The sequence below is a fragment of the Dipodomys spectabilis genome, unplaced genomic scaffold, assembly GCF_019054845.1.
Source record: "Dipodomys spectabilis isolate Male_0828 unplaced genomic scaffold, ASM1905484v1 ptg000001l, whole genome shotgun sequence".
Classification (NCBI taxonomy): domain Eukaryota; kingdom Metazoa; phylum Chordata; class Mammalia; order Rodentia; family Heteromyidae; genus Dipodomys; species Dipodomys spectabilis.
Genome location: NW_024870678.1, coordinates 20916878 through 20922365, shown reverse-complemented (window position 1 = coordinate 20922365; position 5488 = coordinate 20916878). Strand labels below are relative to the sequence as shown.

The window sequence follows — 5488 nt, the reverse complement described above, 5'->3', positions numbered from 1 at the left end:
CTTGTGCAACAAAAATTGTAAGAGGCAAAAGGTTTTCGTTCTGTTTGTCAAATCAAAAGGACAAAAATTACAGCTCTCATGGTACTATTGCAATGTTGGTAACTAACATTTCCAATACAACAAATGAACATGATGTGTGCCTACACCTGGATAATAAAACTAGACATGCATTTTTGTGATTTTTTTGGGAACTACTTACCATATCAACACATTATTCTCAAAATAAGCAAAAAGTAATTACAAAAAATAAAAAACAACCCCTCATTCTAAGTTCCTTGTCAGGCATCCCACTAAGTAGATGAATTATATTTTGCTTATTGGTTAACCATCCCAAGTACTTAGCTTTATAATTATGCCTCTTACTTCTATAATTATGCCATATTCATTTAATAGTGTTGTTTTGCTCAATTGTTCAGTTCATCTTTATTAGCTTTAAGATTAGTTCTTAAAGGAACTACTAGGAACTAGGAAGTAGTAATGGGAGAGAGAAAGAGAGAGAGATAGACAGACAGCCAGACAGACCAAGAGATAGAGAGAGGAAAGAGACAGAGGGGCTGAGAGAAAGAGAAAGAGAGAGAGGAGAGAGAGAGAGAGAGAAAGAGAGAGAGAGAGAGAAGAAATAAGAAAGTACTCAGAGGAAAAAAGTTCTTATCACCCAAGCAGGACCATACATTTGCACTATTCTCTATCTCCAAGTAAATGCATCAAGGCTACAAATAAAACAACGTTCACCTCAAATAGTGTAAATGCTTAGAGGGGCCAAATAAAGCTCATCAAAACAAAACCCCAAGAAATGAGTACTCAGAAGGGATGGGGTGGGGTTACAAGGAAAGGGATACACAAATGAAGAGGAGGAGAAGAGGAGAATGCAGTTAAAAGTTCAATGTATATCCTAAAACATTAAGAAGAATGAGGGAAGGGCAAGTAGGAGAGGGATAGGTAAGCATATTAAAGGGGGTGACATTGATCAAGATATATTATATTTATAAACTGTTTGCCTAAATGGTAGCTCCTTGCTATAACTACTTAAAGATAATTTTTTAGTGAGAAAAAAGACCATGTTCTCTGAAGGATGGTTAATTGGGGACTGCTTCACTTTTGATTTGCAGCAAGTACAATGTATGGTCAATTCTCCAAATTTACTTTAATGTATTTCTTTAAATGCTGGTGTTTGGGATGATACTGACATAGTGACAGAACAGGTGAGGAATTGCACCAGCGATCACAAGGGCTCACCGTCAGCTTATGTTGGGCTCTGTGTGCACTCACCGTCTGGGCTCCTCATTTCCATGATCCAGTGCTTGCCCCTGACTCCCTGGCTGCAGGTAACTGGGCCCGGTGAGACCCAGGGAGTATTGGAAGTCTGTGTTTTCAGGGAGACTGGAATCAGGGCTCAGTGAGGATTCTTCTTTTTTGAAGCTGGGAGTTACTTAGCCATGGGAGGGCAGATGAAAGTGTTCCAAGAGGAGCAGAGAGTGACAGGGGAAGGGGCGGGTCCATGGCCATTCTGGCCTCTGTCATTTTGATAAACTAACAGTGGGGTGGAAGGTGGATGCTGGGTGTGTGGTTTGTGTGTGTGTGGTCATGCCGTGGGCTCCCCACTGTGATGGTGGGGCTGGTGGTGTCCAGTGTAAGGTAAGTGGTCACGGGGGCACTGCCGTCAGGAGGAAGCTAGTTCTTGCCAAAGCAGAATACTATAAAATGGGGTTAACTGCCCTATGTGTGGCTCTTCTACTGTGACTGCTGCCCTGTTCATGCCTCGGTTATACTGTGATCCAAGGTAGGGTGACTACACTAAACGTGAGCAGAGGGGTGTCTGACTTGTATTTCTAGCTTCAGGAAGTGTGAAGCTAAGTAAGCCTATTTTTCTTTCTTTTTTTTTTTTCAGTTTTAGATGTTTATTAGTACTTCACAGTATCTTTTCCCAGGCCAGCTCCTCGATGCCAGCTAGGACCCTCTTCCAGCCTCAGAACCCAGCTCCAAAGCTAGTTTGTCTTGCAGGGGTCTCCTGAGACCTTGAAGGAAAGGAGGATTCCAAGCAGAAGCCAGATAACTTCACCTAAAATAGCCTCCACTCCTGTTATAGAATAGTTCTGTTTCTTCTGTGGAAGACTGAATTTCCTCTTCAAGCTTTCTGCTCTGCACACGTCCGACTTGAGGAAACATGCTAAATGATACTGGACCATCAGTTCCATCACCAGCACAGTACAAGATAATTTGGCAGTCCACAAGGACCACGGGTTTTGCAAGTAAAACAGGGTCCTTTTGTAAAAGTAGGTGAAGACTTCTGGGATCAAAGCTGAGATCCCAAACAGCACTGCCCTGGAGATGGATGTTTCCCTAACAGCCCTTTCCCCAGATTTTCTGGAAAGGCCCAGAACACAGCCTTCCTTGTCCATGACCTGAATCCCTCGAATGGGCTCAAGACTTCGGGATGCAAAGACATTCATCGCACTGACTTGGGCGAAAAAGATGATAGGTAAAGCCCTTTTGGTCGAAGGGTTAATCAGGGGATACTTTATTTGAACCAAATAAGGGAACAATCCAAGGAAGGCTGAAGAGCCGAATGCTCCCGTTCCTAACACCACTCGCTCTGCTCCATGACGCCTACAGCTGGTGTTGCCATTGCCGATGGTGAAAGCCGTTGTGTAGGCATAAAAGGAAACCTGAGGGACAAGCGTGGATACCATTCCTTTTGCTGGCATCGTTGACAAAAACAGCATGGGTGCCGCCAAGGGCAGGAAAGCTGCTGGCCGGAAGAGCACAGGGACCAGCCTGCTGCTGTCAGGGTGCACGGTCGAAGACTCCTCTTCCATGCGTCTTTAATCCTTTGGTCATTCAGGTTGCGTCTGGCTGCATCTTCACTGGTGAACAATAGTTGCCTTGATTTTTCCTATTCCTTCAATTAAAATGTGCAGATTTGTAGGATCCAATAATTCTGCCCAGTGAAGAAATCTTTGAACAATAGATTGGCGTTCCGAGATGCCCAACGCAGGTTGGGCTCCATGCGGGCTGGAAGCCGCCGGCCCCGCACTTCCTCCAAGCCTATTTTTCTTGGTAAACTCCAACCTCAGTTATTTGATTATAGCAACATAAAATGACCAAATGCAAATTGAGAGTAATATATATTATATATAAACATAAAACATAAAAGCCCAAGAAATATGAGATGGCTGTCCAAATGAGAACAGTAATTATGCATAAAAGCTTTATTTTTTCCTTCCAGAAGCATACTTGTGAACATAAAACCTGCTCACCTTCTGTACTGCCTCCTACCCCTCACCCCAGACCCTGTCCCTAGTCCTGTCATTCTAGTCTGGTTCTTCCTAAGTGAATGCTACTACTGGTGCAATCTATATGTTCTCTATGTAAGTACGAATGTCTCTGTTTATTCACTTGCCAAATATTTATCCATGCCGTGATACGCCAGTGGTTATTCTAGGTGCTAAACAAATATGAACATGTGAAGGGAAAAAAATAAGCGCTTTTCTCAAGTAGTTTATATCCTAGCAAAGAGGGGAGAGAAAATAAACTCAGGAAAAAGTATAAATAATCAAGAAAATGATGAGCTAGTGAGAAGGAGTGTACAGAGAGATGAAGTGTGATGATCTGATGGGGACAGGGCCCTGGAGATGCCTGACTTTTCAGCCAATCTCTGGCACAGCTGGTGGAGCTGGGACGAAGATCGTGGCAGAGACTATTCCTGGTAGAAGAGAACTTGTGCAATGCTTTCCAAAGTGAGGTCCAAGGACTTGGGAGAGTTTCCAGACAGTTCAGGAGATCCACAAGTTCAAAGCCCTGATCCTAAGAATGCTAAGACATTCTTTAACTTCTTTATCGTGTTGACGTTGGCACTGCTGTGGCAAAAGTCAAAGGGAGTAAAACTTGGAAGCATGGACAGGAGTCGAGTCAGTGGACATGAATTGTGGTGACAAGTTTTTAACATTCAGCACACATGACTTTACTTTTTTAAATGTTTTATTTTTGTGTGTTTGATCAGAGTAAGTTTATTTGAAAGTGAAAGAAGAAAGCTGTGGCAGGAAAGTAGTGAGATTGTACACATGGACAATGGGACCTAAGGAAGAGTCTCATTCTTTTCATTTCACCTAGTAGTGTCTTTAGTAAAGCAAGAATGATTGATTCTATTATTCTCACCCCTAGAGGCTGCGTCTTGGTAACGTTCTGGGTGCTGAATTGGGAATTCCACATGAAGCACTTCTGCTCTGTCTCACAGTCATACCTGAAGTTCTTGTAATTTAGAAAGCATATTAGTACTTTTTAGGAATCTTAAGAGGATTTTTTAAAGTATTAGCCTGTTTGTGCTGTGAAAACAGAATATCATAGACTGCGGGGTTTATAAACAAAATTTTTTCTCATAGTGCTGGAGGCTGGGAAGTTCAAGATCCAAACATTGGCAGATTTGGTGTCTGATGAGGATGTGTTGCCTGGTTCAGAGACAGTTCCTTCTTACTGTGGTCCTCGTGTGCAGAAAGGCGGAAGTCAGCTTCTTTGGACTTACCAGTCCCAACCTGAGGGCTCCATCCAATTTCATGACCTACATCATCCCAATTCCCTGGAGAAGCCTTTACCTCTTGATCTCATCACAGTGGTACATGATTTCTATGTATAAAAGTCAGGGGGAGGGGCACAAACATGTAGTGGATAAGAAATAATGATAGAATTAGGGCAAAAAATCACTACTCTAGGCAATGACTACAAAACAGAAATCCATCCATTGGTGCTTCCTGAGGAAAGAACTCATTAGAACCTATGTGGCAGTTTTGTCATAAATAAGGTAGATAGATGATAGATAGACAGATAGATAGATAGATAGATAGATAGATAGCTATTAATCCAATAGCACTCCTAAATCAAGCTACTAGCATTCATAGGCCACAAGATTTCCTGATGATACTCTGATGGTCTTAGTACTCAGGAAGTTAAGGCAGAAGGATCACAATTTCAGGACCAACTGGGCTATCACCTATAGACCTATAAGCCCTCTGTCAAAACATTCTTTAAAAGACATTATGGGGATATATTCAGCAAATCTCAAACAACAGGAAAAATTATATAGCATAAACTGATTTCTTTAGATAAAAAACAAAATATTACTATTTACCATATGTGGATCTTTTTGTATATTTACTTTTAAATACTTAAGACCTTTATAATACCATTAGTATGTGATTAATTAGATACTTGGTAATATTAGGAATTATTCTTTTCTATTAAAGTGATTAAGTCTTAAAAAAAGAATCTATCAGCTGGGCGCTGGTGGCTCATGCCTGTAATCCTAGCTACTCAGGAGGCTGAGATCTGAGGATTGTGGTTCAAAGCCATTCTAGACAGAAAAGTCCATGAGACTCCTATCTCCAGTGAACTACTCAGAAAAAGCTGGAAGCGGTGCTATGGCTCAAGTGGTAGAGCGCTAGCTTTGAGCACTCAAGGACAGCGCTCAGGTCCTGAAAAAACAAAAATAACAGCA

General features: G+C 41.8%; 1 pseudogene; it reads right to left on the bottom strand.

Annotated features, from left to right (window-relative positions):
* Positions 1-2055: 2055 nt before the first annotated feature.
* On the bottom strand, positions 2056-3022 carry LOC122122747 (annotated as a pseudogene).
* Between the last annotated feature and the right edge of the window lie 2466 nt (positions 3023-5488).